Source organism: Chiloscyllium punctatum, chromosome 8, assembly GCF_047496795.1.
Source record: "Chiloscyllium punctatum isolate Juve2018m chromosome 8, sChiPun1.3, whole genome shotgun sequence".
Taxonomy (NCBI): domain Eukaryota; kingdom Metazoa; phylum Chordata; class Chondrichthyes; order Orectolobiformes; family Hemiscylliidae; genus Chiloscyllium; species Chiloscyllium punctatum.
This window is the reverse complement of record NC_092746.1, coordinates 36138653-36151585: the sequence shown is the minus strand read 5'-3', so window position 1 is coordinate 36151585 and position 12933 is coordinate 36138653. Positions and strand designations below refer to the sequence as shown.

The 12933-nt window shown below is 41.2% G+C and overlaps 1 long non-coding RNA gene across 1 annotated transcript in view; it reads left to right on the top strand.

Annotated features, from left to right (window-relative positions):
* The first annotated feature begins 2265 nt into the window (after nucleotides 1–2265).
* Nucleotides 2266–12933, top strand: part of LOC140480476 (uncharacterized) — a 34661-nt gene continuing 23993 nt past the window's right edge. The window contains exon 1 of the long non-coding RNA XR_011961305.1: nucleotides 2266–2387. This is a non-coding gene — a long non-coding RNA (uncharacterized lncRNA). The remainder of the gene's footprint in view (nucleotides 2388–12933) is intronic.

Sequence of the window (12933 nt, the reverse complement as noted above, 5' to 3'; positions counted from 1 at the left end):
CAGAATACTGAAGAAATGACGACAGAGGAAAATCTATAGAGGAAGATACAGAGAGAAGATTTGATAGCTGGCTGGTTTTGAAATTTGAATTTTTAAAAATAAATCTTAATTGGGGTTTTTATCAGACCAGTATTGTAGAATAGGGAAGTAAAAATAGGTTTAAGAGAAAGGAGCTGTGAATAGTTGTTAAGAAATAAAATTGTTAATTTTTACTTTAAATAATGACCTCTGCGATACTTCTTTGCCTGTTGAAATTTAACAGATTACGGCGCAAGGTGAGCCTCTCTGTGTGTTGGGTTTAAATTAGCAGAGGAGTTTACCGTGTTGTAACACAGATATTCATTCATTCCTTCTGTTTTATATCAACATATTATGCCAATCTTCAGTAAATTTGAAAATTAGACTTTGTGCCTCAAGTTCCTTTTCTCTGATGACAACCCAGATTTCTTCATAATTACAAATAATATTTGCTGATTTTGAACCCAGAATTTGTGTTTTTTAGTCACATGGCTTTCAAAATTTGCAAACTGCACAGCTCTCATGAGATTGGTACAGTGTCTCTTGCAGAAGGACATGAGGATGATATTTGGTGAGGTTCGCGATGAATCCTTGTAACTCCTTTTCAAACTATTTATGAAATGAGAACATTCAGACTTGACCATGAAAGTGCCAAGTTTCATTTACATCGCACAATTAACAAGCAATAAGCATCTCCAACAAGAAATAAACTAACATTAGTCCTTGACAATCAATGGAATGACCATTGTTGCCCACCTCACTCTCAACATCCTGGCTATTACCATTAATAAGGAATTTACTTGGACTGGCCACATAAGCATGGTATAATAATTTTGGTTATGATAGCAGACCAGAAGCTGAAAGTCCAGTGTGAAATAACTCACCTACTGATTTCTCTGATCCTCCCCATTATCTACAAAGAGCAATTCAAGAGTGTGATGGAATACTCTTGACTTGCCTGGATAGTTGCAACTGATATGGGTGGCATGGTGCTTCAGTGGTTAGCACTGCTACCTTGCAACACAAGGGACCCAGGTTCAATTTCTGCCTTGGGCGACTGTCGGTCTGAAGTTTGCACATTCTCCCAGTGTCTGCGTGGGTTTCCTCCGGGTGCTCTGGTTTCCTCCCACAATCCAAAGATGTACAGATTAGGTGAATTGGCCATGCTAAATTGCCCGTAATGTTCAGGGATGTGTTGGTTAGGCGCATTAATCAGGGATAAATATAGAGTAATGGTTCTGGGTGGGAGACTCTTCGGAGGGTCGGTGTGGACTTGTTGGGCCTAAGGGCCTGTTTCCACACTGTAGGGATTCTAAGAAACCACACACAAGAGGCTTGACACCATCCAAGTTCCCCTCCAGGCCCACACCAACTTACATTGCTATTCCCTCACTGTTTCTGGATCAAAATCTTGACACTTCTATCCTAATAGCAGTGTTGGTGCAGCTACCCCAGCTAGATTGTGGCAGTTCAAGTGGATGGCTCAACACCACATGCTTAAGGAAAATTAGGGATGGGCATTAAATGCTGGTCAAACCAGCGTCACTCACATCCAGCGAAAAATACAAAAAATATATAGAAAGTAAATGAAGTAAAGCTAAATTTAAATTAAGATTGCATAACCAGTAAGAGACATTATGTCATGAAAGGATAGCAAAGATTCTCCTAATGATTTTTGTCAATCTTATTTTGTCTCAAGAAGGCAACATTTTTGACTTTTTTTAAGAAATCAATTGGAAAAAGCTGAAAATGAGAAACCAATTATATCTTATTTTAGATTGTTTTGCACAGTCTGAAATATATCAATCTGTCATAAGTTGTATGTGGTCTGTTACAACTTTTGATTTAAATTTCTTCATTGGGTTTGTTTTCCTTCAGTGAAACAAAAATTGTTTGAATTTGATGAATAAAAAAGTAAATGATCTTGTTATACTAGTAAGACAAGTTCTGATTACTGGAACTTACATTATGACATCCTATAGAAATATTCCAATGATGCAAGTTATAACAATTGGAGGATATCAAGCAGAATTGTACATAAACTACTGGACAAATTAATTAACAGAGATAAAGTTTCAACTGAACATTTGAAAATATATTTGCTTTCCTTGCCTATCCCAATCAACACATAGAGAAAGGATAAAGTGCTTTAATAATTGGTTGAAAGTTTGTTAATTTTTTTTCCCAGAAGCAGAACCTCAGAGGCATTTATTGATGTGTGAATGGTTCGCTCTCCTTTCTCAGCAGGAGTTTGGGGTGGAGATTTGAAGGGAAGGATAGGATTTTATTCCAAGATCCTCTACATTCCCCAGAGCACCATTACGGAAGGGGGAAGGGCTTCCTGCTGAGGCTGACATCTGCAGCGCTTAGTGAGTAACAGGATCTTCATACAGCTTATATCTATGGTATTTGGGTTTGATAGTTTCTGATTTCTAAAAGATGCTGTCCCTGAAAGTTCTGCCTTCATTGTGTATGTAATGATAGATTGTGATTATTCACTTATTCTTACCATCCAATAACGTTTAAGTGGTGCATTCACTGAAAACAGCCTGTTGTCCCACATGTAAAACAGTATATGTCTCTTTATGATTCAGTAAAATTGTTTCTTCATTCATTTGATGACTGCAATACATAATGTGTTATCATGATCACCTCACCATCACAGATCTCATAGAATCCCTACAGTCTGGAAGCAGTTCATTCAGCATACACTGGCCCTCCAAACAGCATCCCACCCAGACTCACTCCACTACCCTATTCCTGTAACCCTGCAATTTCTATGGCCAATCCACCCATCCAGCACATCTCTGGACATGGGGAGAATGTGCAAGCTCCAGACAGACAGAGAGTCAGCCGAGGGTGAGATCAAACCCAGGCCCCTGACGCTGTGAGATGGAGTGCTGACCACTAAGCCATCTTGCCACCCCTATCATAATATATATGATGTCAATCCCCTCAGATTACATTATTTGTACAAAGAATATCTAAATGATCCATCAAATGTGACTTACACTATAAGAAATTTCTGGATTTTATTAATTTTGGTTTAGTAACCAAATAAGTGACTTGTGATTGAAATGATATAAGCAGCATTTAATTCAAATACAACATTTGTTTCTTTGGAATCTGGTTGATAGTTAGGGAGACAATTCAATTTCCAAGAAATCAATAGACAGAACATTTTAGAAGTGAATTATAAGAACACATTTATAGTATTCCTGAAAAATGGCACACTTTGTCCAAGGCTTGTCCACATCAGTTCAATTTGTAAGTATGGCAACTTGATGGGAAAACCAACATTAGTACATACTGATTGGTTTTCAAATGATTTATGATTGAAAAAAGTGTTGTCATGAAAAATGCATCAGTTAATGGTGATTGCTGTTAACTGCAAGACTTTACTTAAGTTTTAAACTAGACAAGTTGACTCAGATTGGTTAAGGAATTGCCCTGAGAAGTGAACCAGTGAATATCTGTTACCTATTTTATTCATGTGTAAAAGTTGCCACTTAGAACCTTTTTATATCTTTCCCCTCTCACCCTAACCTATGCCCTCTAGTTCTGGACTCCCCCACCCCTGAGATATTTGACGTCATCCAAAATAAGTGGAAAACCATTGCAGTAGAAGCTCAGACCCAGCCTGAGCCAAATTTGGTTTCATCAAGGTGTCACAGTTGAGTAACAGAATGGCACCTTCCTGGCAAATATATACAGTTTTTAAAAATTATAAACAAATCTGAATTGCGTTTTATTAAATATTTCACAGCAAATTTGCTGGAATTATAAGGTTGCTTCAGAGAATATGCTGCAAAATGTAATATAAATATTCATTTTTTATTTGAGAAGATGCTATTTTAGAGAAAACCAAGAAGGAGGCTACAGAAGGATGTGGACAGTCTAGGAGTGTGGGCAAAGAAGTAGCAGATGGAAAATAATTTTGGAAAATGTGAGACTATGCACTTTGGTCAGAAGAATAGAGGTGTAAACTAGTTAGGGGAAAGGCTTCAGAAATCTGAAGCACAAAGGCACTGAAGAGTCCTAATTCATGATTCTCTTAAGTTTATGATGCTGTTTCAGTTGGCAATTAGGAAGGTAAATGCAATGTTAGCATTCATTTTGAGAGGGCTAGAATGCATGAGTAGAGATGTAGTGCTGAGTTTGTGTACGGCTCTGGTCAGACTGTATTTGAAATATTGTGAACAGTTTTGGGCCTTGTGTCTAAGGAAGGATGTAATGGCCTTGGAGGAGGTCCAGCCAAGGTTTACAAGAATGATCGTGGGCATGAAGAGCTTGTCATATGAGGAGCAGTTGAGGACTCTGGGTCTCTACTTGATGGAAGCTAGAAGGATGATGCGGGATCTGATGGAAACTTACAGAATATTGAGAGGCCTGGATAAAGTACACATGTGGAAGATGTTTACACTAGTGGAAGGAAGTAGGTCCTGAAGTCACAGCCTCAGAGTGAAGGGATGACCCTTTACAACTAAAATGAGAAGGAATTTCTTCAGCCAGAGGATGGCGACTCAGTGGAACTCAGTTGCACAGAAGGCTGTGGTCGCCAAGTCATTGAGTGTATTTAAGTCAGAACTAGATAGGTTCTTGATTCATGAGGGCATCAACATTTATAGGAAAAGGCAGGAGAATGGGATGGAGAAACATATCAGCCAAAATCGAATGGAGGAGCAGGCTTGATGAACCAAATAGCCTAATTCTGCTCTTCTATCTTATGGTCTTATTATTTTAATATTCCGTTGCAGTAATTTGATTTTATTTTGGTATTTTTGGTATTAAACACAGATAAGAAGGTATGTAGTAGGTTTTATCATTGAATACTAGCCACTTGCCTGGATGACTGCTGGTCCTACAATGCTCAAGAAGTTAAAAACTATCCAGGACAAAGCAGATCACCTGACTGACAACCCCATGGCCATGTTAAACATTTGTGCCCTTCTCCACCACTGTACAGTGACAGCAGTTTGCACCATCCCTAGGATGCATTTAAGAAACTCACCAAGCCTCTCTCAATACTGACTTCCAAACAGATGGTCGCTACAACGTCAAAAGACAAGAGTGGCAGATGAATGGAAATAATACTATGCGCAAACTCCTTCTCTCAGGTGCACAGCATCTTGACTGGAATTATATCACTGATTCTTCACTGTTACTGGGCCAAATTCCTAAAACTCTTTTCCTAATACCAACATACCATGCACTCCAGCAGTTCAACAAGGAAGCTCACAATCAACTTCCTAAGTAGAATTAGGCATGGACATAAATCCTGACCTAGCCATTGATGCCCACATCCCATGAAAGGATTCAAAAGAAATGCTCCACTGTTGATGGCTGTGCTTTCAACTGTCTGACCCTAAACTCTAGAATTTTCTGTTTTTCTCTTTGCTTTAAGATGTTCTTTAAAATCCACTTGTCATAATATTACTTTTTGTACTCGGTGTCAAATTCTTGATGTTAACTCTTCTGTGAAGCAAATGGAGTCACTTTGCCAAATTAAAGACATTATATTGTTGTCAATACTGTTTTGCGCTGGATGCACATTTAATAATTGTTTCACACATTTAGGAAACCAACATGGTTAAAATATTGCTGCCACATAGACAATCAAAAATATGTCCAATGGCCCTTTAAGTGGCAAAAAGCACCACAACTTGAGATTTTTTTTCATAATATTTAGCACCTTCATTTACATACCTGAGATGTCAACTGAATAAATGAACAATTCTCAGACTGAAACATTTCTTCTGAAATTAATGAAGTAGCCAATTGGAAAATGCTGTTGTTTAATTTTTCTTTCAGTCACAGTTCCAGAATTTTGGTAATCTGAGTAAATTCACTGAATCGTTGAAAGGTTTTGGTATTACAAAGGTGCATTGGCATGTGTGTGTTTCCACAAATTAATGAGGTATTTTGGAATTAAACTCTGAAAAAAAAAGTTCTTAAAAAAAGATCCACCAAGTCACATGTAAAACATATATTTGAAATTGTGCAGCTGCATTAGCAGAAATTATTTTAATCATTAGGATTAACATTGGTTGTTTGGTTAGACTAAATAAAATCTACCCACCGTTCTTCAAATGCTGTACTTAATGGGCTTCTTTGAAGCTAGTTTGGCAACATAATATTGTGCCACTTTAAGACTAGCATACGTCTGACTTTGAGCAACAAACATATTCTTGTGACCTCTTCATACACTATGACATACATCCTCCAAATAAGTGTTGACTTCTTAACCCTGATGCCCTCTAGCTTTGAGGTTATTAGTGACACTTTGTGTAAAACTTTGTTAAAGACCTCATAGCAGTTTTAGTATGCCAAGTTGTCATTCCAATGGTCATGGTTCTTCCAGCTTATATTCCTTAACACTTGTTGTTCTCCCCACAACCCCATCCCTCAAAACTCTCACGTAAGTGCACTCATTAAAAGCTGCATACACAGTCCAGAAATATGACCCAATAAGGGATCTGTGGTTTAATAATTTTATCTCAATGAGAGCCAGAATAGAAGGATTCATTATATGTTTCAACTGGTCTGAGACAGGAGTTTGGAGCTGAAAATGTGTTGCACAACAGGTCAGGCAGCATCCAAGGAGCAGGAGAATCGACGTTTTGGGCATGAGCCCTTCTTCAGGAATGAGGAAAGTGTGCCCAGCAGGCTAAGATAAAAGGTAGGGAGGAGGGACTTGGGAGAGGGGCGTTGGAAATGCGATAGGTGGAAGGAAGTTAAGGTGAGGGTAATAAGGTGAGGGTGATAGGCCGGAGTGGGGGTGGGCGTGGAGAGGTCAGGAAGAAGATTGCAGGTTAGGAAGGTGGTGCTGAGTTTGAGGGTTGGGACTGAGACAAAGTGGGGGGAGGGGAAATGAGGAAACTGGAGAAATCTGAGCTTCTGGGCAGAGGAGATGACATGGGGTGTGCAGTGAGAGAGGAACTCACTGAAATCCTTGTAGAGGGAGGAAGAGAGCTTCTTCAAGGAAGGCATCCTTGTTAGAGGATTCGCAGTAGGTTAAAATCTTCTAGGAGAAAGTGAGGACTGCAGATGCTGGAGATCAGAGCTGAAAATGTGTTGCTGGAAAAGCGCAGCAGGTCAGGCAGTATCCAAGGAGCAGGAGAATCAACGTTTCGGGCATGAGCCCTTCTTCAGGAATGAGGAAAGTGTGCCCAGCAGGCTAAGATAAAAGGTAGGGAGGAGGGATTTGGGGGAGAGGCATTGGAAATGCGATAGGTGGAAGGAGGTTCACCTCCTCCCACCCTGCCCCCTGTAAAAACACCATCCCATATTCCCAATTCCTTTGTCTCCACCGCATTTGCTCCCAGGAGGACCAGTTCCAATATCGAACAACCCAGATGGCCTCCTTCTTCATAGACCGCAATTTCCCCCCAGACATGTTTGACGATGCTCTCCACCACATCTCCTCCACTTCCCGCTCCTCCGCCCTTGAGCCCCGCCCCTCCAATCGCCACCAGGACAGAACCCCACTGGCCCTCACCTACCACCCCACGAACCTCCATATACATCGTATCATCTGTCGTCATTTCCACCACCTCCAACCACCCTCACCACCAGGGATATATTTCCCTCCCCTCCCCTATCAGCATTCCGAAAAGACCACTCCCTCTGTGCCTCCCTCGTCAGGTCAACAGCCCCCACCAACCCAACCTCCACTCCCGGCACCTTCCCCTGCAACCGCAAGAAATGCAAAGCTTGCGCCCACACCTCCCCCGTTACTTCCCTCCAAGGCCCCAAGGGATCCTTCCACATCTGCCACAAATTAACCTGCAACTCTACACACATCATTTACTGCATCCGCTGCATCTGATGTGGCCTCCTCTATATTGGGGAGACAGGCTGCCTACTTGCGGAATTTTTCAGAGAACACCTCTGGGACACCCAGACCAACCAACCCAACCACCCCGTGGCTCAACACTTCAACTCCCCCTCCCACTCCACCAAGGACATGCAGGTCCTTGGACTCCTCCATCGCCAGACCATAGCAACACAATGGCTGGAGGAAGAGCACCTCATCTTCCGCCTAGGAACCCTCCAACCACAAGGGATGAACTCAGATTTCTCCAGTTTCCTCATTTCCTCATTATCTTGTCTCTTTTATAAACATGAAACTAGATTTGCTTTCCAATACTTTTGGCTGCAAATGGAACATAACTTGCACCAATAATTTTCAAAACCTTCTCAAACCCAACTGATCTGTACAGCCATCAGGAACACAACTTCAATATCACAATGGCAAGAGTTCAGGTGAAGGCAAAGTTCTTACTGCATTCCTCTTTCTCTCACAATTCCAGCAGAACCCAGTGGTACATCCAGTGGGTCTCCCATGGTCTGCTCTGTTGCACCTTTAGGTGATTGAGTGGCAATAGGGGAAACGGAGTTAAACAAAAAATTGCAGATGCGGGAGATTGGAAACAAAAATATGAATTAGTAGTGAAACTCACCAGGTCTAGGACCATCTCTGAGGTTAAGACAGAGTTAACATTTTGTATCTGGTGACTCTTCATCAGATTTTGTTTTCAATCAGGCAAATACATGTAGGCGAAAGTGAGGACTGCAGATGCTGGAGATTAGAGTCAATATTAGAGTGGTGCTGGAAAAGCACAGCAGGTCAGGCAGCATCCAAGAAGCAGGAAAATCGACGTTTCGGGTAGGAACCCTTCATTATGAATGAGTCTCAAATTTTCTGCTCCTTGGCTGCTGCCTGACCTGTTGTGCTTTTCCAGCACCACTCAAATCTATAGAATATATGTACCAAGAGTGTAAATGAATTAAAGGGAAAAAAAACAGCAAGTAGTGTTGACCAAAAAACAAAACAATTGCTTTATTGTACACTTTATTTTAAATCAAAACCAGCACTCAAAAATACAATTTTTAGAAAGATAGTGAGTGAACTGCTACTAAGTGGCAAGGTTCTTCAACAGGCAATTTTCAGGATTCTGTGTCCATTTTATATTGAAGTTCAGTAATTCTATGCTGCAAAGATTTGGAAACCAAAGCAATAGTAAGAGAGAAAAGGCTGAGGCTGGTATAGTGGATAAGGGGAGCGAGTCAAATATTCAAGGCCCAGAATGAGGTAAGATTGATCAATTTTTAATGCAAGAGGCCTGACTGGAAAGGCAGATGACCTCAGAGCATGATTGGTAACAAGGGACTGGGATATCATAACTATTACAGAAAAGTGGTTCAGGGATGAACAGGACTGGCAGCTTAATCTTCTGGAGTGTAGATACTATAGGAAGCAAAGAAAGGGAGGCAAGAGAAGAGGGGGACTGTCATTTTTGGTTAGGGATAACATTACAGCTGTACTTAGGGAGGATATTCCTGGGAGATTGTTCAGTGAAGTTAAATGGGTGGAACCGAGAAATAAGAAAGGGATGATCACCTTGTTGGGATTGTATCATAGGATCCCCAATTGTCAGTGGGAAATTGAGAAGCAAATATGTAAGGAGATCTCAGATCTCTGTCAGAGTAATGGGGTAGTAATGGTAAGGGATTTTAACATTCTAAACACAGACTGGACTGCCATGGTTTCCTGATGAAGGGCTTTTGCCGGAAATGTCGATTTTCATGCTCCTTGGATGCTGCCTAACCTGCTGTGCTTTTCCAGCACCACTCTAATCTAGACTCTGGTTTCCAGCATCTGCCGTCCTCACTTTTGCCTGGATTGTCATAGTGTTGAGGGCTTGGATGGGGAGAAATTTGTAGTGTATACAAGAAAACTTTCTGATTCAATATGTGGGCATACCATATGTAGAGAAGGAGCAATATTTGACCTTCAATTGGGAAATAAGGCAGGGCAGTTAACTGAGGTGTTAGTGGGAGAGACCTTTAGGGCAAGTGGTCATAATTCTATTAGTTTTAAAATAATTATGGAAAAGGATAGAACTGTCAAAAAAAGTTGTAAATTGGAAAAAGGACAATTTTGATAGTATTCGACAGGAACTTCGAAAAGTCGATTGTGGGAGGCTATTCACAGGTAAAGGGACCAGTGGTAAATGGAAAGCCTTTAAGAGTGAGACAATGAGAGCTCAGGGATAGCGTGTTCCTGTTAGTGTTGAAAAGTGTGGCATTGGAAAAACACAGCAGGGCAGGCAGCATCCGAAGAGCGGGACAGTCGACGTTTCGGGCTTATGCATCCAGCATCTGCAGTCCTCACTTTTTTCTGTTCCTGTTAGTTGAAGGGCAAGGCTGTTAGATATAGGGAATGCTGGATGACTAGAGAAATTGATGTTCTGATTACGAAAAAATGGTGGTATAAATCAGGTATTGACAGCTGGGATCCAGTCAATCTCTATAAGTGTACAAGGGCAGTGGGAGTATACATAAGAGGGAAATTAGAAGAGCAAAAAGGGGACATGAGATAGCTTTGGCAGATAGAATTAAGGAGAATTCAAAGACATTCTGTAAGTACATTAAGAGCACAAGAGAAATTATGGAGAGAATAGAGTCCTTAAAGACCGACGTGGCCATCTGTGTGTTGAACCACAGGATGTGAGTGAGATACTAAATGAATATTTCACATCAGTATTTACAATGGAGAAGGACATAGAAGCTAGGGAACTTGGAGAAATAAATAGTAAAGCACATAAAGATAGATAAATCCCCAGGATCTGACCAGTTGTTTCCCAGAACCTTGTGGGAAACTTGGGAAGAGATTATTGGGTCCCTTGCTGAGATATTTATATCATTGACAGCCACGGATGAGGTGCAAGAAGACTGGAGGTTAGCTAATGTGGTGCAATTACTTAAGAAAGACTGTAAGGATAAGCCAGGAAACCATAGACCCGTGAGCCTTATGTCAATGATGGGTTGTGGAGGGGGTCTGAGGGAAAGGATTGACATGCATTTGGAAAGGCCAAATGCCTTCTTCACTATCCTGTCTACCAGTGACTCCAATTTCAAGCAACTATGCACCTGCATCCATCAGTCTCTTTGTTCAGCAATATTCTCCATGGCCGTAACATTAATTGTATCAGTCCTGCCCTGATTTGCCTTTCCAAAATGTAACACCTCATATTTATCTTAGGAGTAGTCACCATGGCTTTATGCACTTGAAATCATGTCTCATTAACTTGATTCGGAAAGATGGTGAAAACGTTTGAAGAAGGCAGACTGGTAGATGTTTTCTGAATGGACTTTAGCAAAGCTTTTGACTAGGTTCCACATGGTAGAGTGGTCAGTAAGGTTAGATCAGACGGGATCCAAGGGGAGCTAGCAAATTGGAGACAAAATTAGCTTGAAGGTAGGAAACAGAGGTTGGTGGTAGAGGGTTGCTTTTTGGATTGGAGGCCTGTGACCAGTGGTGTGCCTCAAGGATCGGTGCTGGGTCAACTGATTTTTGTCAGTTATATAAATGATTTAGATGTAGGCATGGCTATTAAGTTTGCAGATGACACCAAAACAGGTGGAGTAGTGGACAGTGAAGAAGATTATCTCAGAGTGCAAATGAGCAATGGGCTGAGGAGTGGCAGATGGAGTGTCATTTACTTAAATGTGAGGAGTTGCAATTTGGAAAGGTAAATCTTGGCACGACTTATACAATTAAAGGTACAGCCCTGGGAATTGCTGCTGAACAAAGAGACTTAGAGGTGCAGGTGCATAGTTCCTTGAAACTGGAGTCACAGGTGGACAGGATAGTACAGAAGGCACTTGGCACACTTGCCTTCATTAGTCAGAACATTGAGGATAGGAGTTGGGAAGTCATGTTGCAGCTGTACAGGACGTTGGTGAGGCCACTTTTGAATACTGCATACACTTCTGGTCACCCTTCTGCTGGAAGGAAGTTAGTTCAGAAAGGATTTCCAAGAATGTTGCCAGGACTGGAAGACTTGAGTTAAAGGGAGAGTCTGAATAGGCTGCGGTTTTCTTCCTTAGAGCCTCGGAGGCTGAGAGGTGACTTTATAGAGGAAGATAAAATCATGAGAGATATGGATTGGGTAAAGAGCCAAAGTGTTTTTCCTAGAATGAGAGAGTCCAATACTAGAAGGTTCAAAGTGAGAGGGGAAAGATTTAAAAAGGACCTGAGGGGCAACTTTTTCACGCAGTAGGTGGTGCATCTATGGAATGAATTGCCAGAGGAAGTGGTAGAGGCGGGTACACTTAAGACATTTTAAAAGGCATCTTGATGCGTATGTGAATAGGAAGGGCTTAGAAGGATATGGGCCAAATGCCGACAAATGGAACTTAGTCAGATTGGGATGTCTGGCTGGCACAGTCAAGTTGGACCGAAGGGTCTGTTTCCGTGTGTATGAACTCTACAATCAAGAGTGATGCGGCAGCACCAATGCTGGCCAAGCTAGACAAGTGCTAACATAACATTTAGATTGGGTCTGCGGCTGGTGGTGAGGGAACACTTGACTTCATTCTCACCAACCTGCTGCTGATGCATCTGTCAATGACAATATTGGTAGGAGCAACTACAGAACAATCCTTGTGAAGATAATATTCTGTCTTCATACTAACAACACACATATTACTCTGTCTTGTAGCCCTAACAACATGCTAAATGGGATAGAATTCTCAAACAGATCCAGCAACTCAAGGTTAGCTGTGGGCCATCAGCAGCAGCTGAATTGAATGCAAACACAATCTGCAACCTCACTCTGTTATTAACATTAAGCTAAGGGACCAATACTGGAGATAATTGATGAGGCCTCAAAGGATAATATTAAGCTAGAGAGGGTTCAAATGAGATTTACCAAGGTGTTGCCAGGTATGGATGGTTTGAGTTACAAAGAAAGGTTGGGACTTTTTTCACTGGAGAGTAGGACGTTAAGAGGCAACTTTATAGAAGTTTTTAAATAATGAGAGATATAGACAGAGTTAATGGTAGCTGTTGTTTACCTCGGATGGAGGATTTCAAGACTAAATAGGCACATTTTTTAAGGTGAGAGA